This window comes from Salvia splendens, unplaced genomic scaffold (assembly GCF_004379255.2).
Source record: "Salvia splendens isolate huo1 unplaced genomic scaffold, SspV2 ctg250, whole genome shotgun sequence".
NCBI classification, from domain to species: domain Eukaryota; kingdom Viridiplantae; phylum Streptophyta; class Magnoliopsida; order Lamiales; family Lamiaceae; genus Salvia; species Salvia splendens.
In genome coordinates, this window is record NW_024598889.1 from 1,587 (window position 1) to 19,641 (window position 18,055).

At 40.0% G+C, this 18,055-nt stretch overlaps 1 pseudogene; it reads left to right on the forward strand.

Moving 5' to 3' along the window:
- Positions 1-1,662: 1,662 nt before the first annotated feature.
- LOC121789486 lies at positions 1,663-5,860 on the forward strand (annotated as a pseudogene).
- Positions 5,861-18,055: the final 12,195 nt, after the last annotated feature.

The following is an 18,055-nucleotide window of genomic DNA, read 5'->3' on the forward strand; positions in this document are numbered from 1 at the left end:
TGAAAATTAATTAACAATAAAGTACTAATAATAAACTCTTTTAATCAAGAAATTATAGAATAGAAAGAAAATGAAAATTTCAATAAATCCAATTAGGTTAAAATCTGTTTTCCACCTCCATCTCCTCTTATGCTATAATATGTTTCCATATTACCTTCTCCTCGCAATCATTTACATCCGCCTCCATCAACCTTCATATCATGTTTCCATATAACAATAAAGTACTACTAATTTAAATGGATACATAATACAAAAAAGATTACACACAATTTTGTGACAATATTATTCTGCGTCGGCGCTTTATACTTCAAATACAATTTTAAAACCGTTTTTAGGTTTGAAAAGCTATCGTCCAATTTTAAAACTTGCAATACTACCAATTTGTTTTCGGAATCAAAAGTTGATCTTGTGTTAATTAATTAACAATTTAAAATCATATGATTAAAATTATTAATTAATTAAATAAAATAAAATAATGCTATACATGACACATTGTATTTATTCCAAAATGTAGTACTCCATATGATATCAAAAATAATTATGCACTATAAAATGTTATTGTAATTCTATTCGTATCTTCAATCCATATACGGAGACCCGAGTACAACATAATTAATATAATGAGTATTAAAAATTATGAAACTTACTCATTAATATAATCGTAATAACCATAACATTAATTAAGCTTACTCATTTTCTTACTAATTTTTACAACATTGAGTTTGACCTTGATTTTCGTGAAACTTTAACCGATAAAAGTAAGAGAAAAACCCATTTCACATAATTCATACTCCCTCCAACACCCATTAATTACCGTTTGATCCGGCACGAGATTTAAGAAATATACTGAAAAGTTGATAGAAAAAGTTAATATAATGCAGATCTTATTTTTATATAATATTAATTTTATAATAAAATGTGAGTTAAATTAGTTAATGAAATATGAGGTCTATTACCAAAGTAGTAAAAAGTAAGAGTACCAATTGATTGAGAAAAAATTGAAAAGAAAATTAATTTCAATTAATTAGAGACGGAGGGAATATAATTAAACTAATATTTTAATCAAATTTAAGTCGTCCAAGCAAGAAAATTTTCTGCAATATAATACTCCACTCTGACATTGTAGTTTATTACCCCTTTAGTATTTTTTTTCTTTTTCGGTCCGTCCTCTATTAATAGAAACTTTCTTTTTTAAAAATTTCTATTCTTTTGAATAAGGTGGACCCATTTTATTAACACACCTTCGCCCTTGCTTTCTATTTCTCTATTAGTTTATCATTTGCATTCAAATCCAAGCTATTTTAAATATTTTTATTTTTAGAGGACTGAGTATTAAATATTTCAAAGAATTAAGACTAGTTTAAATATAAATATGTTACGAATTGATGTGGGTATTTTTTTGCAAATACATGCCCATTATATTATTAATTAATTATTAATTTCAAACATAATAGGCTATGTGTTTATTAAAACACATTTTATTTGAATATCTATTACTACTAAAATAAAAGAAAAGGAAAATATATTTTGTTAAAATAAAATATGCCATCTGGATACTGAGCTTGCTTACGTGCCAAACATAGAACAGTGGGCTCTTTTTTTCTAGGCAAATTCATTTTCCCTTAATTTATTTTTTCAATTTGGTGGCGGGAAGGACTGTAATTAGTTGAATTTAATCCAATTAAAAAAATTGGAAACTCCACTAAAAATTCAGACAGCTGAATTGAAAATTGTGTAATAGCAGCTCGAATTTGGAACTCGAGGGTTTTCCTGCACTCTTTCTTCACCATCTCGGCAATACGCCTGCGTTCGATGTAATTGGCCTCGATTTTATGCGTAATCTACAGTGAGGTAGTTTTCGGTTAATTTCCATCTTCGTGGACTTTTTTGGAAAACTGTTGATATTTTGATTTGGGTATTTTTGTTTTCTTCATTTCCCTTGTCGCTAATATTCGGGGTTTGTTTCAGAGTTTGCTCGCTGCATGCGGCCATGGTGGAAGTTGAGGCGATCAATGGCGGCCTAGATGGGACGAATAGGCCGCGGAAGAGAAAAAGATTGGAGCCCTGTGTCTTTTCACCAAGTCCAGAAGAAAACCGAAACAGAGTTGCTGGATTTCGTAGTGAAATTGATAGTCTAGTGAAATATTGTAAGAGTTTAGTGTTGGAAAACAGAGGGGTATTGCTGGAAAATTTAGGGAAATCTAGGAATTCCTCTGCTTATGTGAATGGTGTGATTGCATGTGAAATGGAGGAGAGTGGTCTTCCTTTGTCAAAGCTCGTTGATGAGATTTTTGAGAAATTGAGGGATAGAGAAGGGAATGGGGGTGGTTTGAGTAAGGCTGGTGTGATGAGTGCCGTGCTTATGATAGGATAGAGATCCTTCTATGGTGTGCTTGGTGCCGATGCTGATGTTTTGGAGGACGAAGCTGAGTGTGCTCTTTGGTATTGGGAGGTAGTATTAAAATTTGTAGCTGTGATGCATTTTATGCTAGCTTGTTTATGCATGTTGTATTGTTATGGCTTGTTAGGTGTATTTTGTGGTTGTAGATTTGGTAAAAAATTGTATTGTTTGGCTTCTTAACTGGTTGTAAATTGGGGCAAATTTTAAATGGGATTACATGGTATGTGTTTATTTTCAGTTATGTTGGTTCTTTTAGCACTTGCATGCTGGATTTTGGTAAATTTAGTTTGTAATAAAACAAGTTTTGTGTTGAGTTGTTATTTACTGTATTTAGGAAAAAGGAAGTTATAGCTGTTATCTTTCGGATTGACCGAAGATTTTCCTATCTGCTGAGTCATGCCTTTAATAGAATGCTTAGTTCACTGAAGTGTGATAGTTTTCTGAATAAGTTCATTCTATCTTGCTGTGTCGTCTTGACTACAGACAAGGGATCTGAAATTGTTGCCCAGAGCAGCGCGTACATCTTTGAAAGTTCACCGGACTTGTCGGAGAAAGATCCAAGAGAGGATTAGTGCTGTTTGTGGTAAGTTATAATTCATTTCCTTAGCTGGCTTTCACAAAATCCAATGTTTTACTGTCATATTGAATAATGATGTATAACTAGTGACTAGAGATGGCGCAGTGATAATTGATAATTATGTATGTCTCAGCAATGGGAGATGCTCTTGAAATGTATGAAAACTCTCCCAACTGCCAACATGAGTTGAAGAAAGCTTCGGAAAAACTTGGTAAAGTTCTAAATGAGGCAGGTATCCGGCTGCTAATGGAGAACACATCTCATGAAAATGGCACTGAAATGTAGGTTTCGTATTTTAGCTTCGCAGCAAGCTAATTTTAATGATTTGCTAAATCTGTGTTTACGGTGAAGAGCTGATAAGGAAAACAAGAGAGGAGAACAATTGTTAATCAAGCAAAAGGAGAGATACGAAAGAGATAAGGAGAGATTGATGAAAAAGATTGAACGTGATCGTCAAAAGGAAATGTTGCAAAGTGTATGTTTCCTTTCAATTTCGAATGGGCATTTAAACATTTTTATATAGTGGAAATTGACTTTGTTAAAACCTTGTTTAGACTGTAATGGATGAACCAACACGTTGGATCATTTCCTTATATATTTTTAAATGCAAAGGCAGGTGTTTCTTTGTTCCTTCCTAATCGATTTATGCTTCTTACATATTTGTTTGATGATATTTTTAACATATTTGTAGGAAAGAGAGCAGAGGCGATTGAATGAGGAGGCACAGAAAGAGGAGAGGCGATGCGAGAAAGAAGAAATTGAAAAACAGAAACAACTGATAAGGAAGCAAGAAGCAGCAGAGAGAGAACAACGCCGAAGGGAGAAGGAAGAAGCTGAGTCGAGAAAACGACTACTTCTCCAGAAACAAGCGTCATTGATGGAGCGCTTCCTTAAACTGAAAGAAACTAGTTCGCCTTCACAAAACGACAGTTCACTGAACACAGAAAACTGCATCCGGATCATCTGGTGACACGGTCGAAAGAAATTCGAAATCAGTAACTCTACCAATGGATGCCGTGTTGGCTCAGAAGGATGAGATTGTGGTGGGAGATATACTGAAGTGCATTACCTTCACCCTTCTCCCATTTTGTGCTGGCAATTTATTGAATTTCTTGGTGCTTCAAGTGTGAGAGTTCTTCTGTGTTACTCTTTTCAGATCACACTTAAAAGCTTGGCGCTTCAATCGTTGTTCAATACGTTCAAATGGAAAAAGGCACTGGGGCATCCGTCAGAAGCCTAAGACTGAGCTAGTCAAGGAACTCAAGCTTGCCACTAGTAAAGAACGCACTTGTGACGCTGACTTGAACATAGAGAAGCTTGTGCTTGGTTTGGATGATGCCAATGATTGTCTCCGTCCGTGTAGTAAAAAGCGAATTCCTGTGAAGCTGTTGCAATTTGATACGAGCAATAGGCCTGCATTTTATGGTGTTTGGCCCAGTAAGAGCTGAGCCCTTTAAATATATTTTGGCTTTTCGTGTTCTGTCGGCATTGCTGGAAGAATATTTTGTTGTGCATGCCGTCTATGGCTTACCTATTAACAGTAAAACTTGGAAGACGCTACATGTTATCATATGCTGAGTATGATACTTTTCTATTTGTTATTTTAACAAATCTACAGCGGGAAGCCTGCATAACTATGCTTGTTTCGTTTCATATTTGATCTTTCTTAGATTTGTTAAGGAACTTAGCAGTGTTTTGCAGCTTCGGACGTGATCTAGCCGAGTATTAAAGAAGTAAAATTAATGTTTCTTCCACAGCTGTAGTAAAACGTTTGTATAGTAGTAGTAGTTTGTATGCACTGATGTAGCACCTCTAGTAAAAATCTGTGTGACTGTTCTGATGATATTACCTTCTCTACTTCTTCAGTCAAGTTGTTGACCCACGTCACCCTTTTCTAAAGGACTCAGATATAGACTATGATATTGATAGCGACGAGGATTGGGCAGAGGTATGCTAGCACTTTTATATGTGGTTAAACCCCTAATGGCAGTTGAAACTGAAAAACTGGCTATACAGGACGAACCTGGTGAAAGCCTTTCAGACTGTGATAAGGACGATGAAGACGAATGCATGGAAGAACCTATAAAGGATGACGAAGACAATGGGATTGAAGATGGATTCTTTGTTCCTGATGGATACCTCTGAGGATGAGGTATTTAACTATTTTTATTGCTCGGTGGACTTTAAATATCACCTTGTTCTCTTGTATTGTGGGAATTGTTTGTGAGCCTAGGGAATTGATCAAGGCTGTCCTTGTTATTGGAGATATGTATTTGTGTTCTTAAAAGTTTACTCTGCTTTGGGGCAGGGAGAGAAGTCTGATGACAGTCACGACCTCGATTCAGAAGTTCAGAATCGACCTATTTCTGAATACCAATCGCAGAATGATGAATTATGTATCTTGCTTCTGCAACAGAAATATCTCAATAATTTGACAGAACGCACGCTTAAAAAGAACCAGCCATTGATAATCTTGAATCTCACGCATAAAAAGACGAATCTCATGCATGAAAAGACCATAATTTCATCAGCTGAGGAGCTCACTGGTATATCAAAGCTCGAAAGGATGGCTCTGCAAGCTCTTACTATTTTCCCATTCCCTGGTCTCCAAAATACAGATATTTCAGTTCCTCGTGAAGCGGTGGACGAGGATCCAGGAAGTTCTCCTAACAAGTCGAGAACAACAGAGCTTTCAACCGCTGCAGATATTCTGGATTCAGACATGCCGCAGATTGTAAGTGATTGTTATATATATATACAATCTTCGACCACTACCACTGTTTATGTTAATCCCAGCCCGAAAATGCAGAGGTCGTCTGAGTTGCTCATGTTATGTTAACTAACCGACCAACATCTTAATTTACCTACTCATTTTCCATTGATTAATTTTGTTGGCATAAATCTTAGGTTTGGAATAAACGGGAGGTGACAAGTATCGTGTTCACTTGCCCGGATGCAGCTCCAGCCATAGTGGATTCAAATGGAGCAATAAGAATCCTAATTTAGTGCTTCATGATTGTGCAGTGGTTTGTCTCTTCCTACACCCATTGCCGTGATGAGCAACAACAATATACGAGTACATTTCATTTCATTTTTTGGGAAACAAAACACAGAATAAGCAAGGATACTGCGAATAATTTTTATTATCTATTTTGTTGATTGGGATTTTCGAAATGCACAATTAATAATTTATGACATAAAAGTATTCATTTATGTCCAATATTGGAACACAATTGTATGTTTTCTTTTCTGGACTATAACAATTAAATCCCCACAATTTCAAGATTCCAAACAAATTTAGCCAATTTCACATGATTTGTCTAAAGCGGTGCGATTTACCGAATCTCTTGAATGATTTGACATGAACTTTTAAAAAAGTTTCACCTGAATTTCTCTTGCAAATAATTATATATTGACCCAAAATTGGTGGTGCAATGACGTAAAGTCTAATTTATTTTTTACATGCATATTCCACAGTTAGCTAATACTCCATATCAACATTACAAAATGGAAAGTGAGCAATTTATAAGATGATGTTTGAGAAGCAATTTACAGTATATATATGTCTAAATTAATAGCAAACACGTATACCGATCCAAATACTAGTATTAGATAAAACAATGAACGAGAAAGATTTCCTGGGTTGTTATATTATTCCTAGTTTAGGTTTGCTCTATAATCTCATTTGACTTTCTTGCTTACATTCAGCACCTAAATGTCTAACATGTTTTTGCTTTTTTCTTCTAAGATAAACATATTGCTATATTTATCTAATGTTGAAGGAGTAGTATAAATTAAATATTGTGATCTGATGCATATTTATCTAATGTTGAAGGAGTAGTATCAAAATTTCCTGTGTTTCATATTAATTCTTTGATGCAATCACTAACATGTAGTATCACATAGGCCTCCTAGATCTGTACATTCCATCAATTTTCTGTATAAATATTGTGATCTGATGCATCCTCTATCTACATTTTAAGTGGAAAAGATAGATCAGAAAATCCAGAGCAGTAAACAATTATATCATGTGTTACATATGCCAGTCAGTTATGCATCTTCCTGGTATAATAATCACTAACATGATGTACTTATATCAAGTTTGAGGTAACTCTGAACAGTTATGGAGGTAAATTCATTTTCCCTTTATGTTTTTTCGTTCATGAATGCAATTACTTGAATTTAATCCTATTAAAAATTTCGGAAACTCCACTAAAAATTCAAAACATTATTGTTAATAGCAGCGTGATTATTATGTGGAGCAGATAAACAATCAAACATTATTTTAACATTTTTTCCGAATTCTCCGACAATCGCGTATCCTCGCACATACTATATTTCTATTATTAACTCTGATTGCACTGTTTAATAAATGTAAGTCATATTTACTTTTTTAACATACTCCACTCCATATTAATGTTACTAACTCTAAGCTTATTGAGTTGATTTCACGCCTCTGACCTCATCCATCTCGGTCTTAAAGATGGTAATCGAGAGAGGCGATAAGTAGAAGAAGATTCATGGTGGCTAGAGATAAAAGAGAAGACAAGTGTTTTGTAATTTTCTGTTATGAATTGTTTGATGTAGCACATTCCCTTTTATAGGGATATTACAACTCTTAGAAACTCCCACTAATTTATTGTTTGTCTAGGTAAATACTACCTATTAAATGCAACAACAATTACCAATTAGTTGGTACTTGGAATGTGGCTACTAGCCGTTTTGCCTCTTCATTTGACACTCCCCCTCAAGTTGAGCGACGGTATCTCCGATGTTCAACTTGGACAATACTTCTCTAAAACTCTTTGGATTCACTGCCTTAGTTAGAATATCAGCCAACTGTTCTTCTGATGGAACAAACGGGAACTCTATAATTCCTCCTTCCAGTTTTTCTTTAATGAAGTGGCGGTCGACCTCGACATGTTTGGTTCTGTCATGTTGTACTGGATTTTCTGATATACTGATTGCTGCTTTATTGTCGCAGAATAGCCTACTCTTACGGTTTGGGGAAAAACCGATCTCTGTAAGCAATCTTCTTAGCCACATAATCTCCATGAGCCCACTTTTAATTCCTCGGAACTCTGCTTCAGCACTTGATAGGGCAACGACTTTTTGCTTCTTACTTCTCCAAGTGACCAGGTTGCCTCCAATAAATGTGAAGTATCCGCCGGTTGATTTTCTATCGACAGGATTACTTGCCCAATCAGCATCTGTATAGCCATCCACTTCAAGATCCTTCCCTCTTTTTAAGAATATTCCAAAGTTTGATGTTCCCTTGAGGTACCTCACAATTCGTAAGGCAGCATTCATATGTTCTTCTTGGGGTTGGTGCATGAATTGACTAACAACTCCAACTGCATAAGCAATGTCTGGTCTGGTATGTGAGAGATAAAGTAATTTTCCAACTAGCCTTTGATATTTCTCTCGATCTGCAGACTCAGCTCCTTCAACAATTTTAAGCCCATGGTTTGGCACCATTGGTGTGTCGGCCGGTTTGCAGTCTAAAAGGCCTGTTTCTGCCAGTAGATTGAGAACATATTTTCTCTGTCTTAGAAATATTCCATGCCCTGATCTCAAAACTTCTATTCCCAAGAAGTATTTCAGGGGGCCAAGATCTTTCATATCAAACTCTTTGAACAGATTGGTCTTGAGGTTATTGATTTCTTCTGTATCATCTCCTGTGATAATCATATCGTCGACATAGATGATAAGGCAGGTAACCTTATCCCCTCGCCTTTTCGTGAAGAGTGTATGATCAGAAAGGCTCTGTTTGAATCCATGTTTGATCATTGCTTGGCAAAACCTTCCAAACCATATTCTCGGGGATTGTTTCAAACCGTACAAGGTTTTCTTCAGTCTGCACACCTGTCCAGGACCAAACTCGCCATCAAATCCTGGCGGAACTGTCATATAGACTTCCTTGTCCTTTTCCAATTCTCCATGAAGAAAGGCATTAGTCACATCCAACTGATGTAGTGACCAATCCTTGCAAGCTGCAACTGACAACAATGCTCGGATAGTATCAAGCTTGGCAACTGGGGAGAAAGTTTCATCGTAGTCAATCCCATAAACTTGAGTGTATCCTTTAGCCACCAATCGCGCCTTGTATCTCTCGATTGATCCATCTGCACGTCTTTTGATGGTGAAAACCCACCTACATCCGACTGGTTTTTTTCCCTCTGGAAGAGTACACTTTTCCCATGTTCCATTCTTGATCAGAGCATCAACCTCCTTCTTCATGGCTTCCCTCCAATGTTTGTGCTTGACTGCTTCTTGGAAAGACTGGGGAATTTCTTCTTCTTCATATAGGGCTACCTCGAATGCTCGGGCCATTTCAGTGAGGTGTCCTTGAGCGATGTTTGCCACTGAATATCTTGTTTTTCTCCCTTTCCAGTCCGGAGAGTATCTCTTGGGAGGAATTCCCCTTGTACTTCTGTATGGTAGATCATACTGCTTGTTATTGTCGTTTCCACTCCCGGTGTCTCCTTCCCGGCTTATCCTGTCAATGTTAGTGATTTCCAATGGAACTGTGTTGGTTTCAGAATTGTTTACCTCAGGATTTTCAGACGAGGTTGATGATTGGGTGGTCTCCTCGACTTCCATGAACTGACTAGTGGACTGTGATAGCTCGTTGGTATGACTTTCTTCAACAATTTCTTCTGTGATAGGTTTGGGTCCTTCCCTTGACTCATCTCCCCCTTGGACAGATTTGGGTTGATGGGTGGTTGATTCTGTTGGGATATACAGCCAATTTAGTGGGTCACTATTTCGACTATGTGTTTCATTCTCCCCCTGACCGCTAGGTTGGCTGTAGTAGTATTCGGTTTCCACAAAGTCACAGTTCATAGTTGTGTATATGTGTTTAGTCACAGGGTCATAGCAGCGGTACCCTTTCTGATTAACCCCATATCCAAGGAAAACACATTTAACGGCACAAGGAGAGAATTTGGTACGGTCATGTTTGGGAATGTGGACGAAAACCGTACAACCAAAGACTTTTGGTTCAAGAGTGAGATGGGTTGGTTTTTGTATGACTTCATGGTTGATAAATGTATCGACGGGAGTTTTAAAATTGAGGATACCTGTGGGGAGACGGTTCATAAGATACACCGATGTTGCTATAGCTTCTGGCCAAAAATGTGTGGGTATTTTAGATTCGATGAGGAGAGCTCTGGTGATTTCTAGAATGTACCTATTTTTTCGCTCTGCTACCCCATTTTGTTCAGGCGTATAAGCACAAGAAGTTTGGTGAATGAGGCCTTTTTCAACAAAGAAAGCTTTCATGTTGGCATTTATGTATTCCCCCCCATTGTCAGACCGTAGGACCTGGATATTTTGTTTATACTGAGTTTGGACCATACTGTAAAACTGGGTGAATTTGTCGAAAACCTCAGATTTATGTTTTAAGAAATATACCCAAGTCATACGGGAAAAATCATCAATAAACAGGAGAAAATATCGGAAGCCCTGACCCCCATGGATTGGGGCAGGACCCCACACATCCGAGTGAATTAAGGAAAACGGGGTAGACACACGAGTATTATTAAGCTTAAAAGAGTGACGGTGGCTTTTGGCTAGATGACAAGTTTCACAATCAAGAGAGTGCATGCTAGAAGCAATTTTAGGAAACAACATTTTCATATATCCTATAGAAGGATGTCCTAACCGACGATGTAAAAGCCAAGTCTTCCTTGTAGTTGATCCATGAGTCAGTAATGCCGTACTTTGTTGAGCTATCTCATCCACATAGTACAGTCCACTTCGTTCAGTGCCACGCCCAACTATCGTCCCCGTCTTGGTATCCTGTAATATACAAAAACGAGGTTGCATCAGTAACTTGCAATTTAGCTCCTTTGTCACATGACTGACGGATAAAAGCTTATTTGAGAAAGTTGGAACGAGGAGGCAGTTAGAGAGCCGGAGAGTTGGAGAAATATCAATGGTACCCGCCCCCTCTACTCGAGCTAAATCCCCTCCGGCAGTTTGAACATAGGCTTTGGTAGGCTTAGATATGTGGAGGAAATCTGTTGGATCAAAAGAGATTGTATCGGTAGCACCACAATCAAAAATCCACTGACTATATTTCTTTGCAACAGTGGTGGATGAGGTAAAGGCTAAGGCTTTAAAAGAGTTGTGGCACGGAATAGTAGGCTGAAAAAGAAGATCATTTGTTTTGGTCGGGGTAATTTCGGAATCTGGAAAAGTGTCGGGGTATTTTTGCAATTGTTTAGGAAAATCGGGGTGATTTTGGTGTTTTACTGAAGTTTTGGGGTATTTTCTGGAGATATTGGAAGGTTTGGGGTAGTTTTGGGTAGATTTATGGGAATGGGGTTTAAAATAGGATTTATAAGAGGGTTGGGGGTCGATTTTGAATTTGGAGAACCCTAAATCCCTAAAATTCTCTAAATCCCTACAACCCGCCGTCTCCACTCCCTCTCTCGACACTATCGATTTCTCTCTTCCATCTCTATGATTTCCTGGTTCCTTCTCCGATTTGTCTCCAATCGGTGATAAGGTGGGGCCGCCGGTGGTATGGTTACCTTCTGTCCAAGCCCGAGCGACCGCGGCTGACGCCGTTGCTTTTTCTTCGTTATTTCCGTTGCTGTTCGTCGGACGGTTAATCCCCGTCGGTTTCGGCTTGTTGGAGCTGCCCGCTATGTTGACGGCGTTGGTAGCTCGGTCGCCGATTGCTGATGCCGCCGTCGCCCTGCATCCTCCATTTCGGTTCCGATTCTGTTTCGATTTCTTCATATCCTCCCACCAATCGGGAAATCCATGGAGATGGAAGCATGTTTCGGCGGTATGTTTCTTCCCTCCACAGTGGCTGCATGTTAATTTGTTTTTGTCGACGTTTTGGTGGAATTTGGGCGGCGGTGGTCTGCTCCGGTCGATTGCTGCTAATCCGGCACCGATTCCTGTTTCTTGTGAGTCGCCTGTGGGTTTGAGAACCCGTTCATTGGCTGATTCACGCCTAACCATTGCATATGCGTTTCTTACTGTGGGTACCGGCTCTTTGTTTAAGATCTCCCTCTTTATGGTATCGTATCTGTCGTCTAGGGCCCATAGAAATTGATATAGCCTATGTCTCTGTATGATTTTGTTATATTTCTCTATTGTTGATGGGGTATCCATAGGATTCGGATCCCTTTCATCGATAGAGATCCAGAGGCTTTGAAACTTGTTCCACAGGCATTCGAGACTCATGTTTCCTTGCTTCATGTTGTATGCCTGTCTGTGTAGGTCTGAAACTTGAAATGGATCGGCTCCGCTTGCGTACGTGATAGCCAGACCCTCCCATAGGTCTCGGGCCGTCGCGTATTGTGAAACTTCATTGATGAGACTTGCTTCGACGTTGTTGATAATCCAGTTATAGCAGCAGTAATCTCTCTGTTGCCATTTGGGGTAACTGGGATGATTGGCTGGAGGGGGTCGGTTACTCCATTTATGTGAGACAACAGACCCTTGCCTCCTATGGCTCGTTCCATCAGGTTTTTCCATAGGGGATAATTATCCCCATTGAGCGTACTTTGGACATGAACCTCTCCCAATGATTCTGGTTGGTTTGAGGGAGGAGGTGGTGGTTTATTGATCTGTTTGAGGAACTCAGCCAATTGGGCAGCAAATTCCCCTGGAAAACTCACCAAAGGTTGGTTGATGTTTGTAGTTTCTGGGTCAGATTCTGACATGGCTATTTTCTGGTTTTTGCAGGTTTTAAAAAAGGCCGGGAAAGGTATATCCGGGACGGTGATGAGAATTTTCTGAGTCCCACACCACTTTAACCTGCTCTGATACCATCTTAAAGATGGTAATCGAGAGAGGCGATAAGTAGAAGAAGATTCATGGTGGCTAGAGATAAAAGAGAAGACAAGTGTTTTGTAATTTTCTGTTATGAATTGTTTGATGTAGCACATTCCCTTTTATAGGGATATTACAACTCTTAGAAACTCCCACTAATTTATTGTTTGTCTAGGTAAATACTACCTATTAAATGCAACAACAATTACCAATTAGTTGGTACTTGGAATGTGGCTACTAGCCGTTTTGCCTCTTCATTTGACACTCGGCCCATATGTAACTACCAATCACTTTCCAAATTGCAAATCCGCAGTATATGGGCTTGGCTCCAAATATTCGATTCAATTTTTTTGAGGAATTATTGATTTTGTATGGACATTAAGTGGGAATTAGGCACTATAATATTTTATTCTTATACTGTACATCTTTTTTCTTTATTATGAAACTAAAATGTGACTTCACCAAAAATTTAGCCTTCCAATTTGGATCAAAACCCAACTAATCAGTCTTTAGGATTATTCTACTTTGAAAAAATCAATTCTCATCACACACGTTTCTCCAATTTAAAGCTTGTAACACTTGTATCGCATGCCCAATTCGGACAAATCACACACAAACACACACTGAAAAGGAAAATGTGTGGTACAATCTATTTATGCATATTGTCAAAACAATAATGATAATCATAATGCTATAAAGGATTAAAGGTATATGTATAGAGCAGGAGTAGAATATTATTCGATAATAACAAAGCTATTTAATTTCTATTAATAGATATTCTTTGCTATACGTATCGAAAGGCAAAAAACATTAAATAGTTGTATGTGAACAATTTTTTTTTAAATTGTTTAATTTCAAGACACGCACTTGTAGATTTTAAGCAAAAAAACATTAAATACGGTTGAAATAAAATAAAAATAAAGTAAAAACTGCATCAGTAAGAGAGAGTACAATCACCTTGATGAATCCGCGAATTTTTGATGGTGATGAATGCAGGAAGATGCAGATCACGAGACAGAGATTTTACGTGGTTCGATTTACGGAGGTAAATCTACGTCCACGGGAAGAAAAGAGGGCAGAGTTGTATTGCTTGATCTGTTTTCTACAGCTTACAATACAGACTTGCTATTTTGTATTTGATCTCTAGAAGGCGAGAGAGTCTAACCCTATCTATCTGATCTAGGTTCTATTTATACATTGAACCAAGATCGTGGCATGCAGCTATTTACTAGGTAGTGGATGTCGTGGAGATCGTGGCGATCTTGCATGGGTCCACTATCCTGCATGAGTTAATGACTGCTTGACACCACTAAATAGATCGTGGGTGTAGTGGAGGTGGAAATCCTGCATGAGTCCACTATCTCCTAGTTCGGTCGAATACTGAGACCGAACTGCTGAATTATTGCCGAGCAGCTTTTGCCGATCTGAGAGTAGAGCTTGATGCCGACCTGAGAGCAGAGTTTGATTGGTTGGCTTTTACCGAGCTGTAGGCTGGGGCCGAACTCTTTGGTTGTGCCGAACTGAACTCTTTAGTCATGCCGGACTGATACTCTTTAGTCGTGCCGAACTGATACTCTTTCTTGGGCTTTAGGCTGATGGGCTTTACTGCTGTTGGGCTTGTTTAGTACGTACTCCATCACTACCCCCCCGGAAAGCGAAGTGAATTACTTCGGCATTCTGGATAAAGGTACGGGGTAAGTCGATGTTTGTCCTTGGTCTTATGAAGTGAACTCTTCTTTGACCGGACTCGTCTTTGGTCTGATGAAATAAACATCTTTGACCGGACTCGTCTTTGGTCTGATGAAATAAACATCTTTGCCCGGACTCGTCTTTTGGTCTGATGAAATAAACATCTTTGACCGGACTAAGCTTGTGTCCTAATTTGGCGAGTTTTATCGCTCGGATCGGACTTTCCGTTGTCCTAATTTGGGGATCGGACTTTCCCTTGTCCTAATTCGGCGAGTTTTATCGCGTGGATCGGACTTTCCCTTGTCCTAATTCAGGCAAGTTTTATCGCGAGAATCGGACTTTCGTTGCAGTTCGTTTCAGACGAAGTGCTTGATTTTTAAGCCGAATTGTGGTCTTGTATCCTCTTTAGAAGCTTGGACTTCACAATCGTTGGCTTGTTGCAGCTCGTTTCAGACGAACTGCTTGTTTAAGCTGAATTGTGGTCTTGTATCTTCTGTAGAAGCTTTGACTCACAATCGTTGGCTTGTTGCAGCTCGTTTCAGACGAACTGCTTGTTTAAGCTGAATTGTGGTCTTGTATCTTCTGTAGAAGCTTTGACTCGCAATTGTTGGCTTGTATATGTTCTAAGAAGGGGATCAGCCTTCGAAGAACAAGATACCTCAGTAACATTTGTAAGAGACGACACGCACATAGACAGACAAAACGCACAGACAAAACGCACAGAGACAAATAAAGACCAAGTAAACCAAATAAAGCACATTGACCGAACAGGACTCAAGACTGACTGACCAGACTGTCTCTTACAAATGGAACTTTTTGAGGTTGGAAATGTGCCATGCTCGGGGTACCTGTTCTCCTGACATGTGAGCCAATTTGTAAGACCCTTTGCCGAGGACTTCTGACACCCGATACGGACCTTCCCATGTGGGTTCGAGCTTGCCCAGCTTTTCTGCTCGGCTTACTTCGTTGTTTCTCAAGACGAGATCTCCCACTTGAAATTGCAGCTTCTTCACCCTTTGGTTGTAATACCGGGCTACTTGCTCCTTGTACTTGGCTGCTTTTATGCATGCCAATTCTCTTCTTTCTTCGGCAAGATCTAGCTCGGCTCTCAGTCCGTCATCATTCATTTCTGCTGAGAAATTTAGAGTTCGGGGACTGGGTATGCCGATCTCCACCGGAATCACGGCTTCAGTGCCGTACACAAGACTGTACGGAGTTTCACCGTTGAGGTTGTGGGTGTAGTTCGGTAGGACCATAGGACTTGAGGGAGATTTTCTACCCATTGTCCTTTGGCTTGTTCTAACCGAGCTTTTAACCCTTTCACCAGGATACGATTTGTTACCTCCGTTTGTCCGTTTGCTTGTGGATGAGAGACCGAAGTGAACCGCTGTTGAATATTCAGCTCTTGGCACCAATTCTTGAACGTCTTGTCGGTGAACTGAGTCCCGTTATCCGAGATGAGGATGTGGGGTATGCCAAATCGGCACACTATGTTCTTCCAGACGAAATCCAATGCCTTCGAGCTCGTTATCGTAGCTAATGGTTCAGCTTCCACCCACTTCGTAAAGTAGGTCCACGGCAACGATTAGGAATTTCATTTGCCGAGGAGCTTGAGGAAGTGGTCCCACTATGTCTATGCCCCATTGCATGAAAGGCCAAGGGCTTTGCATAGTGAATAGATCGGTCTGCGGCATCCTTGGGATATTTGCATGGATTTGGCACTTCGGGCAGGTCTTGACGAGCTGCACTGCTTCTTGTACCAAGGTTGGCCAATAATATCCCCATCTTAGAACTTTTTTAGCTAAAGCTCTAGCTCCGATGTGGCTGCCGCACGATCCTTCATGAACTTCTCTGAGGATGTAGTCCGTCTCTTCTGGTCCTACGCACCGCAATAACGGCTGGAGGTAAGACTTTCTAAAGAGGACTCCTTCATGAAGTTCGTACCGAAGTGCTCGGCACGTGATCTTCCGAGCTTCTCTCTTATCCTCGGGCAATTGTCCTTGATCCAGATACTGCAAGATCGGCGTCATCCAGTTCGGCGAGCTGGATACTGAATGTACCTCGGCTTCATCAATGCTTCGATGCATTAATTCTTCCGCCTTTGAGCTCGGATCTGAGGCCAACTTACTTAAGGTATCTGCTCGGCTATTTTCCGCTCTGGGAATGCGGATTATCCGAAAATAGGAGAAACTTCGGCTGATGCTTTGCGCTTTGTCCAAATACTTCTTCATTCTCTCGTCACGAGCTTCACTTGTACCCAACATGTGATTTACTATGACTTGTGAATCACAATGGACTTTGAGAGATTTGACGAGCAGACTTTGCGCTAACTGGAGTCCGGCCAGGAGGGCTTCGTACTCGGCTTCATTATTAGTAGTGGGGAATAGGAACCGAAGTGAGTAGGTTACCTCGTGTCCGTCGGGAGCGACGAGTAAAATACCAGCTCCACTTCCCATCTTGTTTGAAGCTCCATCTACGAATCCGCTCCAGCAGTCTGGCGGCTCTACTTCGGATTCCAAGGGCTGTGCTAGTTCGGCATTGGCAGAATTTTTCTGTTCGGCAATGACAGGGATTGCTTGATCGAACTTGGCCTCTGCAAGAAAATCTGCCAAGGCTTGTCCCTTGATGGCTTTTCGAGGTAGGTACTCGATTGAGTGTTCTCCCAGTTCTATGGCCCATTTGGCGATTCTGCCTGATGCTTCTGGCTTGGTCAAAACTTGCCGAAGAGGCAGATCGGTTAAGACGCATACCTTGTGAGCATAGAAGTATGGCCGCAGTCTCCTTGCTGCATTTACTAACGCCAGAGCAATTTTTTCCAGAGGTTGATACCTTGTTTCTGGACCTCTTAATGCTCGGCTTGTAAAGTAGATGGGAAACTGCTTTAGGCCTTCTTCTCGTACAAGCACCGCGCTGATGGTTTGATCTGATGCCGCTAAGTATAAGAATATTACTTCGGCTTCGGTTGGAGCAGAGAGAATAGGAAGCTCGGCTAGATAACTTTTGAGCTCGTCAAAGGCCTTTTTCTGCTCGGCTCCCCACTCGAACTTTGGTGCCTTTTTCAACACCTTGAAGAACGGCAGTTGCTTTTCGGCTGCTTGGGAAAGGAATCGATTCAGTGCGGCTAGACATCCGGTTAGCCTTTGCACGTCATGTATGGACTTCGGCATTGCCATGTTCTGAACGACTTGAACTTTTGAGGGGTTTGCCTTGAGTCCGTCCTTTGAAACCCAACAACCCAGAAACTTTCCCGAATCTACCAAAAAGGTACACTTTTGGGGATTAAGTTTGAGGTTGGCTTTCTTGAGCACGTTGAGAGTGGACTTAGGTTGTGCTCGTACTCCGAAGTGCTTTTGCTTTTGACGACTATTCGTCAACATACACTTCGACTCCTTTCCAATCAGGTGCCGAAAAAGCTTGTCTACCATCCTTTGATAAGTGGCTCCGGCATTCTTTAAACCGAATGGCATCTTTTTATAAGCGAAAATGCCGAAATCGGTAATGAAAGCTGTTTTCGGAGCGTCACTCTCATCCATCAACACTTGGTGATATCCTTTGTATAAATCAAGAAAACAGAAAATTTCGAAGCCGATCAA